The following is a 17,162-nucleotide window of genomic DNA, read 5'->3' as shown; positions in this document are numbered from 1 at the left end:
TAGATCACCAGCTTCCCTCCACATTAACCGAGTGCTTATGTATCTGGGTTCACAGAGGGTGAGGAATTGGATAATGTTCACTTTGGAGTCTCATTCCTTTCCTTCTGGACACTGTGAATTTTCTTTGATCCATTTTCAACTACAAAAGTCTCTATGATCTTGGTTCATGGAAGTTTACCATCTGACCAAAATACCCCATAATTAAAATTCTGTAATACCACAAACCACCTAGAAATGATCAGCACTTAGTAAAAAGCAATTGTTTTCAAAATTTATTATTTACCAACAAATAATCTTAGAAAACTTGCCCATAAAGGCTGACAGTTACATTTTGAAAATAATTCATGCAACAAGGGTGAATTAGAGCCGGAATTTAAGGAAAAGATTCATGCTTTTTTTAAAAACAACTTTGATTTTTTAAACTTAGAAATATAATTTTCATTTTAATGGGAAAGAAATTTCACAATACCTGCCTAAAATATAAACAGCACTTATTTTAAAGGTAAGCTAGTGCAAATAATAATTCATCTTTTATATTTCCCAGTGAAAACTACCACTTTATCATTCAAATTTACAACCTCATGTTGCCTCTTCTAAGATATCGGTGTCTTCCCACACATGCTTGTTTGTGTGGATTCATGAGTGCTTATACTGATACATATTTTCAGTCAAATTCAAGATTTGCAGAGGAGGATGTATACTTACAGTTTAATTAATAAAGCCCATGTTAATTAGGTCAATTAGGGAAGGAAGGCCCTAGGTCCCTAGATCAATACATGAGCTATCTTGGGGATATCCCTCCTCCCCCCTCTCTAATTACACTGTGAGTTATTAGAGATCAGGGACCAGATCTCACTTATCTTTATAGTCAAAGCATTAAGTATGCATAGACTTGACACACAGTAGAAGCTCAATAAATAAATTGTATTGGGCTTTCAAGGAGGCCCTAAAAGCAATTATAATATGGATAAGTAAGAATGGGGATGATAGGAGCTAAGATTAAGGATGAACTTATAACTGGTCCCATATTTCTTTAAGATACTAATATGCCCTAGCACTGTGCACAGGAGTGGTACTGCTGCTGCTGGTAGAGAGAAATTAAGGGGAACCTTTGAGATAGTAGCATATTTTATGAGCAACCCGGTCTGAAAGTAGATTTGTTTTCTTCCCTGTTTTTTCTTCATAGTTGTTATTTCTAGTACCTGCAATTAAATAAATCAAACTGCCACATCTAACCATTTTCAGCGCATATTGTCTATTTAAAGCTGAATATAGCTAGATTCCCAGAACACTGGATTCCTATAATGGTTTCATTTCTTTCTTCTCAACAGTTGTGTGTGTGTGTGTGTGTGTGTGTGTGTGTGTGTGTGTACTTTTTCACATCATGACTTATCTAGTTAAAGGAGAAAACTTCCAAAAAAAAAAAATCACAGCACAACTGAATTTAACCTGATCTGATTAAAATTATGAAAACAAAAACAAACCAGTTTGCATAGACTGTGTCTTAGCTTGCTTTCCAAACATTAGATCAACCTGTAGCATATAAAACTTTTAACATCAAAATTTTTGCTCCCTAAAATATGTAATGTGAAGAGGGAGTATAATAGCCATGTAATTAACGTGCAGCCCTTTGACACATATTAGGTCTCTAGGGTCCACATTAATGTACATGGGTTAGTATCATTCAGACTCTTTCTTTAAAATGGCCTCCTTCTTTCCTCTGTGTCCAAAGAATGATCTTGGGTGTAAGAAAGAGAAGTCTTTTGAAAAGTTTCTTTTTTCAGCTGTCTTTCTTTCATTAATCAATGAAGTCTACAGCAACGTATTAAGTGCTCACTAAGTACCCCTTACAATAGGGGATATAACGATGAATAAGACTAGATTCATCTTCTTGGTGAGCAGCAGAAGAGTTATGGTGATGATACGTGGTGATAGCAAACCGCATGGAGCCCTGTTACTGAGAAGCTGGGGAAGGCCTCTGAGAAGTGAATTTTCCGCTGGATCTGGGAGGTGGGGCTGGTGTTTGGGGGAACTGGAGAGAGGAATGCTACGGTCTGAATGTCTGTGTCCCTCCAGGATTCACATGTTGGAATCCTGCTCCCCCAAGTGATGATATCAAGAGATGGAGTCTTTGGGAGCCAACTGGATCATTCTGTGTATGGGGAGTTTCATCTTCTTAACGAAGAGGTTCAAGGGAGTCACCTTGCCCCTTCCACCACATGAGGACGCAGCAAAAAGATAGCATCAGAGACCAAGAAACCAACTCACACTAGACACTACCTCTGTGGGCACCTGGATCTTGGACTTGCCAGCTTCCAGAATACTGAGAAATGAATGGCTGCTATTTATGAAGTCTACGGTAGTCACTTGAGCAACCTAAATGGACCAAGACAAGGAGAATTGGAGAAAGGCCCTTCGTTTCACTCAGGAAAATGAAAGTATACTGCAGCTGAGGGATCATCTCTACTTTGGAAGTGGGGAGGCTTTTGGAAGTGACAGAGGGGAGAGCAGGTAACTAGAACTCAAGTCCTTAAAGGCTCTAAAAAGAAAAATGGGCTTCTTCTTTCAAGTTTAGACATCTGCTTCTCCAACGGCTGTCTGCATGTTCAACAGGGGCATTTAAAACTTTAGAGCAAACACAGTGCAGCTTCCTAGAGCTGAGTGCAAATCAATCCTAACAAGCCCCTTCAGAAGGACCTGCTTTTCCCTCCAAAAGAAGAGCCACATTGCCCATGTTAGGTACATTCCATCTTTCTTTCCTTTCGACTTTGTATCTGAATACATGTTTACGCTTTAAGTGAAAGGATAGTGATTATAACACCTTTTATTAAGACTACCACATGTCATGCATTTCATTTACATTATGATGCGAATCCTCTCTTCCTTGCCCATTTCCTATTGTGCTCATTTTGCATAGGAGAAAAGTGAGACATATAGTTTGAAAGGGTGAGGTCGGAATTGGCAAACAAGCTTGTCTGACCCCAAAGATCATTTTATAAGTTTTTACATTATTTCAATTCTGGTGAGAAAAAGGTAGGCTTAGCCAATCATTTCTGGGGTCAGATGAGTCCTGATCATACTTGTATGTGGGTCTTCTAATTTCAGAGACAAAGCAATACTTAGAGGTGTAAGGCTGGGGACACTGAGCACTTACAGAGTCTCTACCCAGTTGCCACCTTTATTTTTCAAAGTCAAGGGACCAAAATTCAACCTTGAGGCTAGGGATATAAAACACACAAACTTTATGCCAGAGTGGAGCACCAATTTCTGCCCCAGCCCTCAAATCTGAGCAATGCATATATGTAGAAGCCTTCTTTACACCTGCACATGGCAACTAGAATCAAACAAGAGAGCATCCCTCAGGCCCTCTATGCTTTAAGAACATTGCTTCCCCAAATAAACTTGAGGAGGGTTTGTTCGCAAATTCACATAAATTAACACCCAATTTCCTACTTGGTCAATACTTTTCTTCCAGTTTGTACTCACCTTATTGTAGAGAGCATAGTATTCAGACAAAGCACTAACTCACTAGAAACTTGCGCATTATTTTACAGAAATGGAAATCATTTTACAGATATTTTTAGAATCTTACCCACCTTTATATATTTGAATGAGAAATTTTCATAACTGAAGGGCAAGATATATATTAAATATATGGTGAAGTCTAGTTATGTAACTTTAATTGGCCTTCAGAGTCACTTGCGCAGTACAGTAAATGTAGATTCTGGGTCCCACTCTCAGGGATTTTGATTTAGTGCTTGTGCTGGAAATCACATAATTACCAAAACCAAGAGGTTCTGAAGAATTGACTGATTGATTGGTACTGGTATTGAAGACAGTTTTGAAAAATACTGTTTGGGACATACATGTATATATATACACAAACATGTAAATATATAGATTATACATAGTATGTGTGTAATATATAATATGTACAGTATATATGTAATATATACTATATAGTATATGTACTCTATATTTTGTATTCATACATACATATATCGTATACTATACATACTGTGCTATACACTATATGCACTATATGTACTATATATACACATATACTGTACTATATGGTTATGTTAGTTAACTGCAGTGTCATCTTGAATAAGAAACATCTAGCCAATGACTCAGCACAGTCCTGGTGTATCTGGATGACTGACTTACTGGACGGGGAAGACCCATCTGGGTGTGGGTAGCACCAGCCAGTAGGCTTGTAGCCTGGATGGAATAAAAAGGGAAAGAAGGAAGTCTTGCTTTTTGCTTCTTTGGAGGAGCTCCAGCCTTGGTCATCATCTCTGGGCATCCATCTCCAGGCTTCCAGCCCAGATTCTTTGCCTTCTAATGCAGATTCTTCAGGCATCCAATGCAGACCCTTCAGCTTCCCAATATGGACTCACACAAAACTCTGCAGTGAGTTCCAGGCCTTCCATCTGTGACTGGATCCTCTGGCTCTCCAGCACAAATATTGCCCTTTTGCTATTCTTCCACCAGTGACTCTGCAGGTGGCCACTGTAAGCCTGCCTTGTAAATTCTTTCATATCATATCATATCATATCAATCTGTTCTTCTAGTGAACCCTAACTGATACAATAGTATAGTATAATATATTTGTACTATGTATAGTAGAGTGTATATGTCCTACTGGTATGTGTAGTAGAGTGTATATGTACTAGATACACTGTGGCATATAGTACAATATATAGTATACATAAAATAGGCAATATATATATGTATATGTATATATACACACACACATATACAGTTTTTTCTAATTTTTCCAGTCTTGAAAATGTGTTATTTTGTAACCAGAACAAAACATCTAATTTTGATGAAAAGAAAAAGATTCTAGCTGCTGCCTGAGGCTACTATAAATACTTGGCAAAATTCCCAATGTATATTACAATTTCTAACTGAATTTTCATCACTAAAAGATATGTAACTGGCAGGTATGCCATTTCTGTGATCTAAGGGTTATGATGAAACCATTAATTCTAATGTCTTAGGGATTAAATGGCAATGCTCTCTAAATACTTCATCAAAAAAACTGGGAGTGGAACCCCACGGAGCAGATCTACAAAGGCAAGAATGTCAGCTGCTGCCAGCCAGCACACAAGACTCTGAATCAGAAGAAGGGCAAAGCCTGCTTCTTGTGCCTTCTCAGCCCTCGGGTTTACCAGGCACACCTCAGATTCCTGAGCTCTAGGGGCTATAGTTCCCAGGTTTAGAAATCCTGGCTAGCCTGTTGAGGGAGTTGTGGAACCTATCTTATCACCCAGGTATTTGCTGTCCTCTCAGGTTCAGGAACTCTATCCTGAAGGAACTTACCCAGTTTCAGGGCACCCTTGGAAGGCCTCTATAAAGATCACCAGGAATATGAGTGAAAGAAGAGAATGTCATATCTTGTTTTGGTTTTGGGGTTTTTGTTTTTTGTGTTTTTTTCGGTACCTGGGATTGAACTCGGGACCTTGCGCTTGCAAGGCAGGCACTGGAACCACTGAGCTAAATCCCTGACCCGTATTTGATGAACATCTTGAGCCCTAGGTAAGATACTAAACCAGGTTTTCACACATACAAACTCACCTACTTTCATTCAAATCTCCCAATTACCCAACATTTTAGAGGTGAGGCTCAGAAAGGTTAAGCAACCCTCTTGAAGTTCTGTGGTAAATCCGAGTTTCAAATGAAGGTCTGTTTGACTTTCAAGCCCTAAATACCTCCCATTCAAGAGGTCACACGAGAAACCCCGAGGAAGAACTCCCAAGGCACAAAAGATAATCTTTGGTTGTTACAGCCTCTCTGAGGTCAATGTAGCACTACAGTGGGCTAATAAGGCTGGAGAAATGAAGAAATGATGATGGTATGAGGTAAGTTTCAATTTTTAAACTTTTGGGCACTGTGAAGCATATTTGAAAGGTCAACTCGCACCTATAACAGCTAGGCTGGAGAGTAAAGCAGAAAGAAGGAAGGCGTGTGCCTGCAACTGATTTCTAAATAGAACTATGTGATCAACAACCCCAGGAGCTTCAGAGGAGATGGTGATAAAGGGCACATTTTCAATTAAAAGCAGCTCCATCCAAGATCAGCATGATACATGTTCTGTGACAGTAAAAGGCATTACACAACTATGATAATATCTTATTTATAGAGAGCTTAATGTACTAGGATTTCTTCCATGTTGTTTCATTTCAAATCATAATTCTATAAAACATTTTGTTACATAAGCAACAGAGATATTAATATGTATGTCACACAAAATGCTTTTTTGGGACTGACCCATTGAAAACTGTCACTCCAACCTCTCTCTATGCATTGCCCTGTTTTATTTTATTCAGAATCCTTGGTACTACCTGAAATCATCCTAATTTATTATACATACGTACTTGTTTCTTAGCTATATTCTCCATTAGAATGCAATCCCCGTGGGAGACATCTGGTCTAACACTGTATATCCGGTGTGTCTGGAAAGTTCTAAGAACTTGTGGAAAATTTGTTTAAGAAATGAATGAGTCCTTACATGAGTCAAAATACTTGAATTATGCATATGTAGAAACTATATGTGCCTAGATTTATGTTTTGGGTTTCGTAGCATAAGAATAATAGTTATGCCTAAAAAATTACTTATTTGGATTTTTAGTTACATATATATTTGTGCTCTTAAAAGTATTAGGTACCACTTACTTACAGGTTCTGCATCCACAGAGTCAAAGACACTTGTACTAAAATATTGAAAGAAAAACTGCATCTGTATTAAACATGTACAGACTTTTCTTATCATTCCCTAAGCAGCACAGTACAATAACTATTCATATAGCATTTACATTGTATTAGTACTATAAGTAATCTAGAGGTGAACTAAACTGTACAGGAAGATGTGTGTAGGTTATATGCAAATACTACTTCATTTTAAATAAGAAACCTGAAAGCATTCACATTTTGTTATCCACAGGGGCAGAGGTATCCTAGAATCAATCCTCCAAGGACATGGAGAGACAACTCTAACAACACACAATAAGTATGTAAACATATTACATACAAAAGGGAATATTTATTGTGTGGTTACTTGGTGCCAGGTATATATTATTAACTTTTTAAATCTTGAAATAACACCATGAATTTGGATTGTATATTTTATCTTCCACATCTTATTGATGATGAAATGGAAGCACTGTAAGGTAAGACAATTTACCACATTTTCCAGCACTGAAGTGTTGGAATTGGGATTCAAATGTTAAGGTATCTTACTTCAGCATCCATAGCCTCAATCATTGTATTCTATTGCCTAATACATACTCATGTCATATAGCTATGGAGTACATTTTTTCACACTAGCATGGCAAGGGTCATTACATACTTAGAAAATACATTTTTAAAAATTCTATAGTGATCTCAGCATTCTATTAGATCTCAAATTTTACAAATTCATTGCAAACACTTATCTAAAAAGTAGATGTGACTCCCATAGATTGTTTGTTAATCACCAAGGGAAAAACAGTAGCTAAATAAAGTGAGAGCAAAACCATACCTTGACCAACTGATGAGAATTAAATTACCAGCCAGGAGATGAACTGCATGTGTCTGTGGAAGGGATACCTTGAGACAGACATGACATCATCTGTATAATGTGCATAACCCAATTCTAATCATGAGTGCACATCAAACAAGCCCAAGTGAAGGAATATACCACGAAATATCCATCTGTAAGACAAAAATGCCAATGTCATGATGAACAAAGAAAAACTAAGGAACTGTTTTAGATTAGAGGAGAAAGAAGAGAAATGGCAGCAAAACAGAGTGCATGCATGAACCCAGACTGAATCCTGGGCTGAAGAAGTAAAATACTATAAAGTTCATGGCTTAATAAACTGACAAAATTGGAACATGGACTCTATAGTAGGTTAAAATATTCTAGAATAGCGAATTTCTTTAATTTGGTGACTGTACTATGATCACATAAAGAATATCCTTGTTCTTACAATGAAAGTGTAGGAAAAGAGGTCTGTCATCTACTCTCAAATGTTTAAAAGGAACATGTAGCCACTTTGTAAAAACTGATGAGCCTGTACAAAGTGTACATGGAGTTCCTCGTGTACTTGCAAATTTTCTGTAAATTTGAAATGATTTAAACCAAAGTGAAGGTAGAAAGGTAGACACATTGTTTTTGGCAAAACTAAAGGTGCCTCAAAGAGTCTTGAAGTCTGATTTAAAATAATTGACTTACTCAGACTAGTTTTCAAGAAAGAGAACATGGTACACACCTGTAATCCTAGCACTCAGGAAGGATGAGGCAGGAGGATCACTAGCCGAGTTCCATCTGGGCAACTTAGTAAAGGATACAGCCTCAAAATAAAAAAGGTGGGAGGGACTGGGGCAGCAGAGCCCCTGGGTTTGATCCTCCAGTCCCCTGGTATCACAATAAGAGAGGGGGCGGGGGAGAAAGCGTCAATATCCCGTCTGAACTAGAACACAGGCCTAGTTACAACACAAGTTTGAGATGTTGGTCTGTCACCATGATTTAGCTTTTAGCTATCGGAGTCATGATGGTTGTCATTTACTATGCCCATGTATTATGAGAATTCTATTTCTCACCTGTCAAATAGTGACTTTTCATGTGTACATAGTATCTTGTACCCCTTAAAGGTTCTCTGGCACGAAAGGTGCTAAAAACCAGTTCAAACAACTGAGTATCTTGCTGTGTAGTAGAGGAAGATACTGAGTGGGGAGGGCTCACAAGCTACAGCACGTAGGACCCAGGAGAGATCGGTGGGGTTGAATGAAATTAGGATTTTTTTTTTAGTAATTGGGCAAAATTCTACATTAGTATGAAAGATGGAAAAACTGATTTGGGGAGCTGGAGACTTATACACAAGCAGTAGTAGAATGCGCATTGGCTGCACAGTTTGGTGGTAATTGTTACTTCTAGACTTTGGCTCATTTTAATAGACGGCACGTATTGGTTCCCAAAGTCAATCACACTTTGTGAAGCAAGAGTTTTCCATACTTATTTGCTATTCTCATTTTTAAAAGACCCTAGTTTTCAAAAAGTTCCTTTTTTTAAAGGGCGCTTTGGATAAGGGGAGAATCTCAGCAGAGTGCCCAGGAGCTCTCCTGTGTTCTTTATATACCGATGTCTTAGTGCTGCAATCTGATGTTAGTTTTATATAACGGTGATTGTGATTGATAAATAGAACTTCAACACATTTTAAAATAGAACTCTTTTTGTTTGTTTGAATTTTGGTACCAGGGATCGAACTCGGGTCCTTGTGCTTTTGGGGCAGGCGGCAGAACAACTGAGCTAAATCCCTGGCTAAAATAGAACTTTAAATGTTGCTGTGGTCTAATGTGTGCAAGACCCTAGGATCCACCCTAGCACTGCAAATAAATAAATGAGCAAATAATAATGTAAATATAAAAATGTTCACCCTTACTGAGTCACAAATGGTGAAAAAAATTTACATCTAACCATTAAGAATAATTTAAAAAAATTGTCTGAAAGGGTTTTCTTTTTGTATATATATATGTCAGTAATTCTAGCCCCCTGAAAAGGTGAGAACTTGATTCCATTACAGTTTATAGCCTTAGAATTAGGAAATTACTTCTAGAACCTTAAGGATAGAATAGGCATTAACATGACCTTTACCAATTTGACAGGCATAGGAAAGTAAGACGCTCCTCTAAGTACTTAGAAAGTAGGAAAATAAGATTACCTTCTAATTGTAGAGAATGGATGATGGTGGCGACCCAGGAAAGTAACTCAAGAGCATAATGGAAATAGTGAATAAAGAAGCTGCCTGTAATCTCAGGACTCGAGGCTGAGCCAGGAGGATTGAGGTGAGTTTGCAGCCAGGTTGAACTTCATGGTGAACCCTGTCTCAAAAAAAAAAAAAGTAAGAAGTGAGTTTGAAGAGAAATACACAAAATAGACCTTAATTGGTGTGTTTAGCATGTTAAAGAAGGCATAAATATATATTATAATTAAGAAAGGCAACATGTAGATGACTGCATAAACACAACAGACTTTTTTTTAAACAAACACAAGTGAGGCCCTGAAAAGAGAAGCTCAAAGAGAAACAGTGTGGCACTGTGGTTAAGAAAACCTGCTCCACTGTTGGTGGGAGTGCAGACTGGTGCACCCACTGTGGAAATCAGTGTGGAGATTTCTCAAAAAGCTAAAACTAGAGGTTCATTTGACCCATCCAGTCCCCTTCTTGGTATCTTCCAGAAAGAGTTAAAAGCATCATAACACAGTGATATATGCACACCTATGTCTATAGCAGTAGTTTGTAACAGCTAAATCTTGGAAACAGTACAAATGCCCATCAGCTGATGCATGGATAAAGAAGATGTGGTTGTTTTATACAATGGAGTACTACTCAGCCATAAATAAGGATAAACTTGAGACATTTCTAGGTAAACGGATGCACCTTGAGAACATACTCGAGTGAAATAGATCAGATACATATGTGTAAATATCGCATTGCTTCTCTGTTGTGAGAAACCAAAAGTATAGAGACCAAAATGTATAATAGATACTGTGAAACAGGAAGAAAATGTTCAAATGGGAAGGGGAACTAGGGAGGGGGAGGGGGAAAGGAAGGAAAGGAAAAGAAAAAAAAAAAACAGGGAAAAAAGAGAAAGACTTGGTGCTCCTGCAAGGGGAGCCTGGGTGGAATCTCCCCCCAGTCTGGCTTCCTTCTCTCCGGTTGCACTTCTTTCCTCCCTAAGCTCCCTTCTGTATGTGGCTGCTCAAAGGGACACAACCTGCTTAGCAAATGGAATAGTGCATCTGTTCCATCTGTCAGCCACATTTCTGGGGCTGGGGGAATAATCCATCACTCCACTCTGTTTAACACAGAAATTGCTTGTGAGCTCAATTAGCAGGATTCGGCTCCTTGCTCCCATTGTGCCATGGCAGATGCTGTGCAGCTGGACACAGTGCCAAGGGGCTGCTAGATTACAGGAGCTGTGCCCCACACACTCCCTAAATGAGCGTTTTCTGTCGTACTCCTCAGACTACAATCATTGGAAAAGGCATCATTCTGCTAATTAGCTGTAATTAATTTTATAACCCTGGTTCCACAACCTATTGGTTTTAATGTTATTTCAAAACACAAACCTGTACCAATGAAAGCAGTACATCAACAAGGAGCTAAGTGGTGTCTCCTAAGGCCTCTGCCTCTGCCTTCTCAAAGCTGGATGGACAGGGTAAAGCCAGATGGAAGTCTCAGGGGCCTGGGTGCAGGGCTGGGGACAGAGGGGCTGAGGGCAGGCTCCCGGCAGACTGAGCACAGGTTTTCACAGGCTGCAGGCTAGGGACCTGGGACATGTTCAGTAGATAAGCAAAGCCTGAGGACAGACTGAGGGGAATCTGAACTCTGTCCTTTCCCCACCCAGAGGGAGGCGTATCTACCACAACTACCCCAAACTCTTACTCCAGAAATGTTCTACCAACCTCAGTCTCACTATCTCCACAGTCCCACAGTCTGCTCTTTAAACATGCTATCATCCAGGTGGTAAGACTGTCTCAACACAATACTATAAATAAAATCCAACTGCTATCTAGGGAATGTCCCTACAAGCCAGGCACTGTACTTCACTTAATGATTTCTTGCTAATCATGTGATCTACAGATGGGTTGGTTGTCGTTCTTATACACGTAGAAATGTATAGACAGTTAATATATGTAACTATACATACATTTAAGTGTAGATAAGGAAGTGGAAGCCTAAGAAGGGTGAGTAATGCAGGTCAAAAGTCACCCAGCCTGTAGGTAGAAGAACACGATTGGAATTTCTATCTGTCCTTATTCTTTTCCACTACACACACTAGAAGAGCGCACTTGGGAAAATCTCTAGCCAATTAGTGCTGTCTTACATCATACGCAGGCTACTGTCTGAGAAGCTCGTCTCAGAGAAGCAAAATTCCCTCTGGAATTGCAGAAATAAAACAGCTCTTCTTAGCAACCTGAAAGACTGGCACTTATGATTCTTAGCATTATTACCATTATGATTATTTCACCTGACTCTTTGATTGGGACAAACACAATTTTGCATAAATGGCTCCCTTTAATTTTTATTTTCATATTTCTTTTTAACATTCTGAGTGATTTTAGGTTTAATGTTGTATTGTTCTAAACACTTAAGATGGATACAGTTCTCTATCCTTTCAAATGTTCACAATTCTGAATACTGCTCCCAATTTTAAAATTTCACTTTACTTCAGGGGAAAAACAGTTCATAGACAAAACCCAGCAGTGTCTTAGAACAGCAAACAGAATCCTTGGTGAAAAACTCAAAAGTCCAGGAGAACACAGACCACATTTTGTACCCTATAAAGGTTCTGGAACAAGCTGGTATTCAAGAAATACTAAATAATATACCCATTAAACTTAAATTACCATTCAGCAGTTCAGGCTAATTTTATACCTTAATGGAATGGATTTCATTTTTCTAACAGCACAAAGAAAATTATTTAAACTGCTACTTGCAGATTGTGTTTATAAACTACTGCAGCTTTCCTCCCCCACATCGTACCCTGCCCAAGTGTTATTTTTGAAGCATGAATAGTATGACTATTGTTACTCTCACTTTTTAATAAGAAAAGGAAATCAGAGAGACTGTGATTTTCCCAAGGTAAGAATATAAGGAAAAACAGATCAATTAATTGCTCCTGGTTTAGCAACTGTGCTGTTATTGTCCTAACTCTTGTTTCCTAGAGAAATAATCTTTTCACACATTCTTCACATCATCACTAAGATATGATGATATTCAAGGCCTTTAACCAAGACAACACAAAAGGGTAGTTTGCATTGGTAGTAGCCAAAACATATGATTTCTGAGGTTTCCTACAAATTTGATATTACTTTGGGATGAAAGCACTTAACATAAAACCAAAAAAACTATAAAACATTATATAACATACACTATGTAACATGTGCCATAGTGTATAACATAAAACGAGGATTTATTTGATTTTAATATTTTTTCAAAGTGACACCTACTTGTTAGAAAGTATATAAACAATGTAGAATGTGGTAAACACGAAAATTAGGGTAGATGCCCTACTTTCAATGATTTCATTGGTGACCATGTCAGAGCCAGTTTCTCGGTCCTTCTTGAAGAACAGTTCCTTTCTTGTCACTGTAGACAATGCTTCTGAATAAAAACTCCATGTTCTTACCTGACCTTTGGGCACAGGCGATGTTAAGGGGACAGCATGGGAACCATTGAAACTCCTAGCACACCTACATTCTTAGCCACCATAATTGGTGCAAGAATGGATGTGTGACCCAAGCCAGGCCACTCAGAATCCTTTCCTGAAACTTTTGCTAACTCAAGATGGGGAAGAAAAATTTTCTTCTCTTATACTGTGAAGATATGAGCCTAGAACGTCCCAAGAGTGGGCATGAACTGCAGGGTGAACAAGGGAAGGAGGAATAAACCTGAGGCACAGAAAAGAAAATAGCTGAGAGTTTTGATGCTATTTAGATCCTTGATTCTAAATATTCCTCAGTCCAGCTTCTCCATGCCCTTCTTACATCTGGACACAGGCTCTAATCCACCCCACTGCTTTTGTTTATGTTAGCTCAAATAGAGTTTCTATTATTTGGTAACAAAAATATTCTGATTAATACAATTACTATGTAAAGCTGAAAGAGACATTTCCCCAACTTTTTTTCAAGAGGTATCACTCAGGGATTATGGGTAGAAGTAACAGAACTGCTTGACCCAACTTAAGCAAACAGGGAGATTTATTTCCTTATCTAAGAGGGGTCCAGGAAGGCAACTGTGGGCCTGGGGCTGTAAGAACTCTGGACTCTGGACCAGGGACTCGTGACTAGCTCTGCCTTGCTTCTACTTTCCTCTGCATGTTAACTCCATATCTCAGACTGGTTTTCTTCTGCTGGGAATGAAATTGGCCATCAGCAGCACAGGAATTATCCTTGTGACTACGCAGAGAAGAGGTCTTTCTCCTCTTGAAAGAAGCCAGTCAGCAAACTCTCAAAAGTACTCTGATTAGTCTTGCTGGGTCACTGGCTAATCTCTGAACTAATCGCTGTGGCTGGGGGTCGTGGTTGGCCAACTAGCCAATTCCTGAAATCAGGGGAGTAGAATGAAAAGGAATATGTGGCTGCTCCCATTTGGATCCACTGATGAGAATAGGAAGAGGAGAGGTCTGTCAGAGGGGCGGGGGGCACTGCTATTCAAGAGAAAAATGTGAAACAAACCTTAAATGTTCTTGTTTTCCTTTTTGAATGGGTTGGTACACTGCTTCCCAGATTTTTTCCCAATTGTGAGCAAATTTAGAAATATAGGAAAATTCCAATGAATCTGCATATGCTGGACGCATTACAGTATTTGAAAATAAGACATGACTCTGGAGAGTGAGGGCTGGCTTGGGGATGTCATACTCACTCAGCATGCATGAAGTCCTGAGTTTAACCCTGGCACCAAAAGCAAAAACAAAAGGAAAAGGCGGGGGGGTGGGGCGGGGGGGGTGGGACGTGACTAGAATTTGAGTTTCTTTGTCTTTAATTTTGCCTACTTTGAGACCAAGAAAAAAAATGAAAAATTCCCCCCAAAAAGCTGGAGGTAAAGGGACAGCCACAGAGATTGGTGTTGAATTTTATGTCTGACTTCTGGTCGGGGATATCATTCTGAAAAGGTCTTTCAATAAAATTGAAATAAAAGGTCCATCAGATAAAATTCTGAGATGACCCTGTCTTATTCTTAATGATATATTCCTAGCATCATTCTGGGCATATAGTCTATTCTTAATGAATAGATAATTGCCTTGGAATCTGAAATAGTAAAGAAATGTATTTTCATTGGGTTTTTGTTGTTCACTGGGGCCTTTTACATGTAAAAAATATAAATACAAATCTAAAAGGATTTTTATGTTTGAAGAGAAGTGAATGCCTTTGTATTTTGGTCATAAAAATGATCATAAGTCTCTATAGTGTCCATGACAGTCCCCAGTGACTTGTGTCCTTGGTGTCCGTGGCTATGTGCAGTGTGTAACCGTGTTGCACCAGCACTGCAGTGAGGGACCAGGAAACCAAGGCAGATGGTTTCTGAAGCAAGGTGACTCTGCAGCTGCCCCTCAGTCTCTTATGTTATTCACTTTAGGGAAGCATGCTTTGGGTGGTCAACCCTCTCTCTCCATAGAGAGACATATGTGGAGAGAAACTAGGGTCTCCTACCAACAGCTACCATCAGCTTGCCCACAATGTGTGGGGCACCTTCAGCCCCAGGGTAGCCTGTTTATGGTATCAATCAGGGGACATCTGAGGCAGCCTCTTTAGAAGATACAGCCTAAACTGCTCAGCCAATCCAGGGTTACTGTTGGAAATAATGAATACTGTAAACCATTAACTTTTGGAATTATTTGTGGATTTTTAAATTTTGCTCATCATCATCATCATCATTATCATCATTATCGGTTTTTTTGAGACAGGGTCTCACTATGTAGTTCAGACTGGTGTTGAAGTCATTATGTAGCCCAGGCTGGCCTTGAGTTTGCAGTCATCCTGCTGCCTCAGCCTCCTGAATGCTGGGATTATAAGGAGTATGCCACCATGCCTGGGTGGAACTACTTGTTTCACAGCTATAAATAACATCTAGAATAAATAAATTTAACAGATCTATTCGAGTAAACTTAGCAACCTATTCTTTTGAAATACCAAGTCAAGGTTATGATGTCAAATCAGATCACATCACTAGGAATGGAATGTTTTCTGCTTCCTTCTTATTGCGTATACTATTTTGAGAAGCTTAGTACCTCTAAGACACTCTTATTTCTATTAATTAGACAAGTGTTTCTAGCCAATGAGATCTTTGTTGCAGAGAAAACTAGAAACACAGTTTTCTTTAGCAGTGGTAAAAATTCAGGCAAGAGACCTGAGGTCACTAGCAGAAGAATACAAAGTAGCAATGAAGCAGTATCTCTCTACTCCACCCAGTGGGTTTCCCTTCAAATGCTTAACAGACCTAAACCATAAAAAACACATTAAACAAACGTCCTGCTGTTACACATTTTAGAACTTTTGTTGTTTACTTTCACTAAGTAACTTGTTGAGAAAATTCGTGCTACTGAAATATTTTTAGTTATGTAAACTCCCTGTTAATTGCTAAAGGAAGGGGTTTTTGGAATTACTCATGCTAATATTTGCTTTCCTGAGCACCAACTGTCCAGTTAGCCACATGTTCAAAGGATTCAAAGAAAGAGCTTTAAAAACTGTAATAGAGAAAAAAAAGGGAAAGACCTATTTTTTAAAAAATTACTTTAAAAATTTTTTTAAAAATTAAGTTAATTTAGGCACTCTACGAAAAGTTACAATGAGTTGTCTTAAATTAACGTCTAAAGTTATAGAATTTAAAATGAGTACATATGAACATATGCCCTCTTTTACAAAAGCTACAGGGTTTCAAAAATCCTACCAAATTAGAAATCACTGTCATTTAGAATATAGATTAGTAGTTGGGGGGAGTCAACCTTAGTGGGGGGGCCAGTGGCTGTGAGTGGGCCTAAGGCTTCTTTTGGGGTGATAGAGTTCTAAAATTGGATTATGAAGATGGCTGCACAGCTGTGCAAATATACTAAAAACTGAGAAATGTACACTTTCAATGGATAAACACTATGTTAATTAAATTATACCTCAATAAAGCTGTTGTTAAAAACTAGTTGAGGACCCTGAAAACGTACATGTAGTTAAAGGATCAGCAGTGTGCAATAAGTCACCAAAAGAAAGATTCTGTTTCAAATGTCTTCTTCCTCCTTCCTCTAAGCAGTTATTTGTGCAGAGCTGATATTGAAAGTTTAAGACACTTCAGCCATACACTCTAAAAACTCTCTGACCAGAAATACAACTAAGAAGCTACTTTAAGCTTAAAGGTTGGCTTCACACTGTGCTCAGACAATAAATCTGATAGACTTTGAACTTGCTGTCGGGACTGAAGTAGTGGTAGCTACAGAGCTTGCCAGTTACTGCTAAGGCAAGTCTGCAGGACAAAACTGAAACTCCAACAAGAGGGGAAAAGCTTGTTTCTCAGACACATTACCGTAACCACAACAAAGCACATTTGTTATTCTGCATTTTAATTCTTTCAAAGGAGTATAAGGAAATGGTTTCCCTATAGTTTATCTTAAATGTGCAACAGTTG

At 38.6% G+C, this 17,162-nt stretch overlaps 1 protein-coding gene across 6 annotated transcripts in view; it reads right to left on the bottom strand.

The window, feature by feature from the left end:
• Lmntd1 (lamin tail domain containing 1) overlaps positions 1-17,162 on the bottom strand; it is a 349,980-nt gene that overhangs the window by 60,083 nt on the left and 272,735 nt on the right. For 5 of the 6 annotated variants that reach the window (XR_015452323.1, XR_015452320.1, XR_015452319.1 and 2 more), the window contains 2 exons: positions 9,708-9,867; positions 7,526-7,698 (listed from right to left, as the gene is read on the bottom strand). The gene's annotated coding sequence lies outside the window, so the exon portion shown is untranslated. Of the gene's footprint in view, positions 1-7,525; positions 7,699-8,258; positions 8,405-9,707; positions 9,868-17,162 lie in introns of all 6 variants that reach the window. The other variant, XR_015452321.1, reaches the window with a different exon arrangement.

Source organism: Heterocephalus glaber, unplaced genomic scaffold, assembly GCF_053883595.1.
Source record: "Heterocephalus glaber isolate CG9 unplaced genomic scaffold, H.glaber_assembly_v1.0 deba00001444, whole genome shotgun sequence".
NCBI lineage: Eukaryota > Metazoa > Chordata > Mammalia > Rodentia > Bathyergidae > Heterocephalus > Heterocephalus glaber.
The sequence above is the reverse complement of the archived record's forward strand: the minus strand, read 5'-3'. Positions and strand labels throughout refer to the sequence as shown.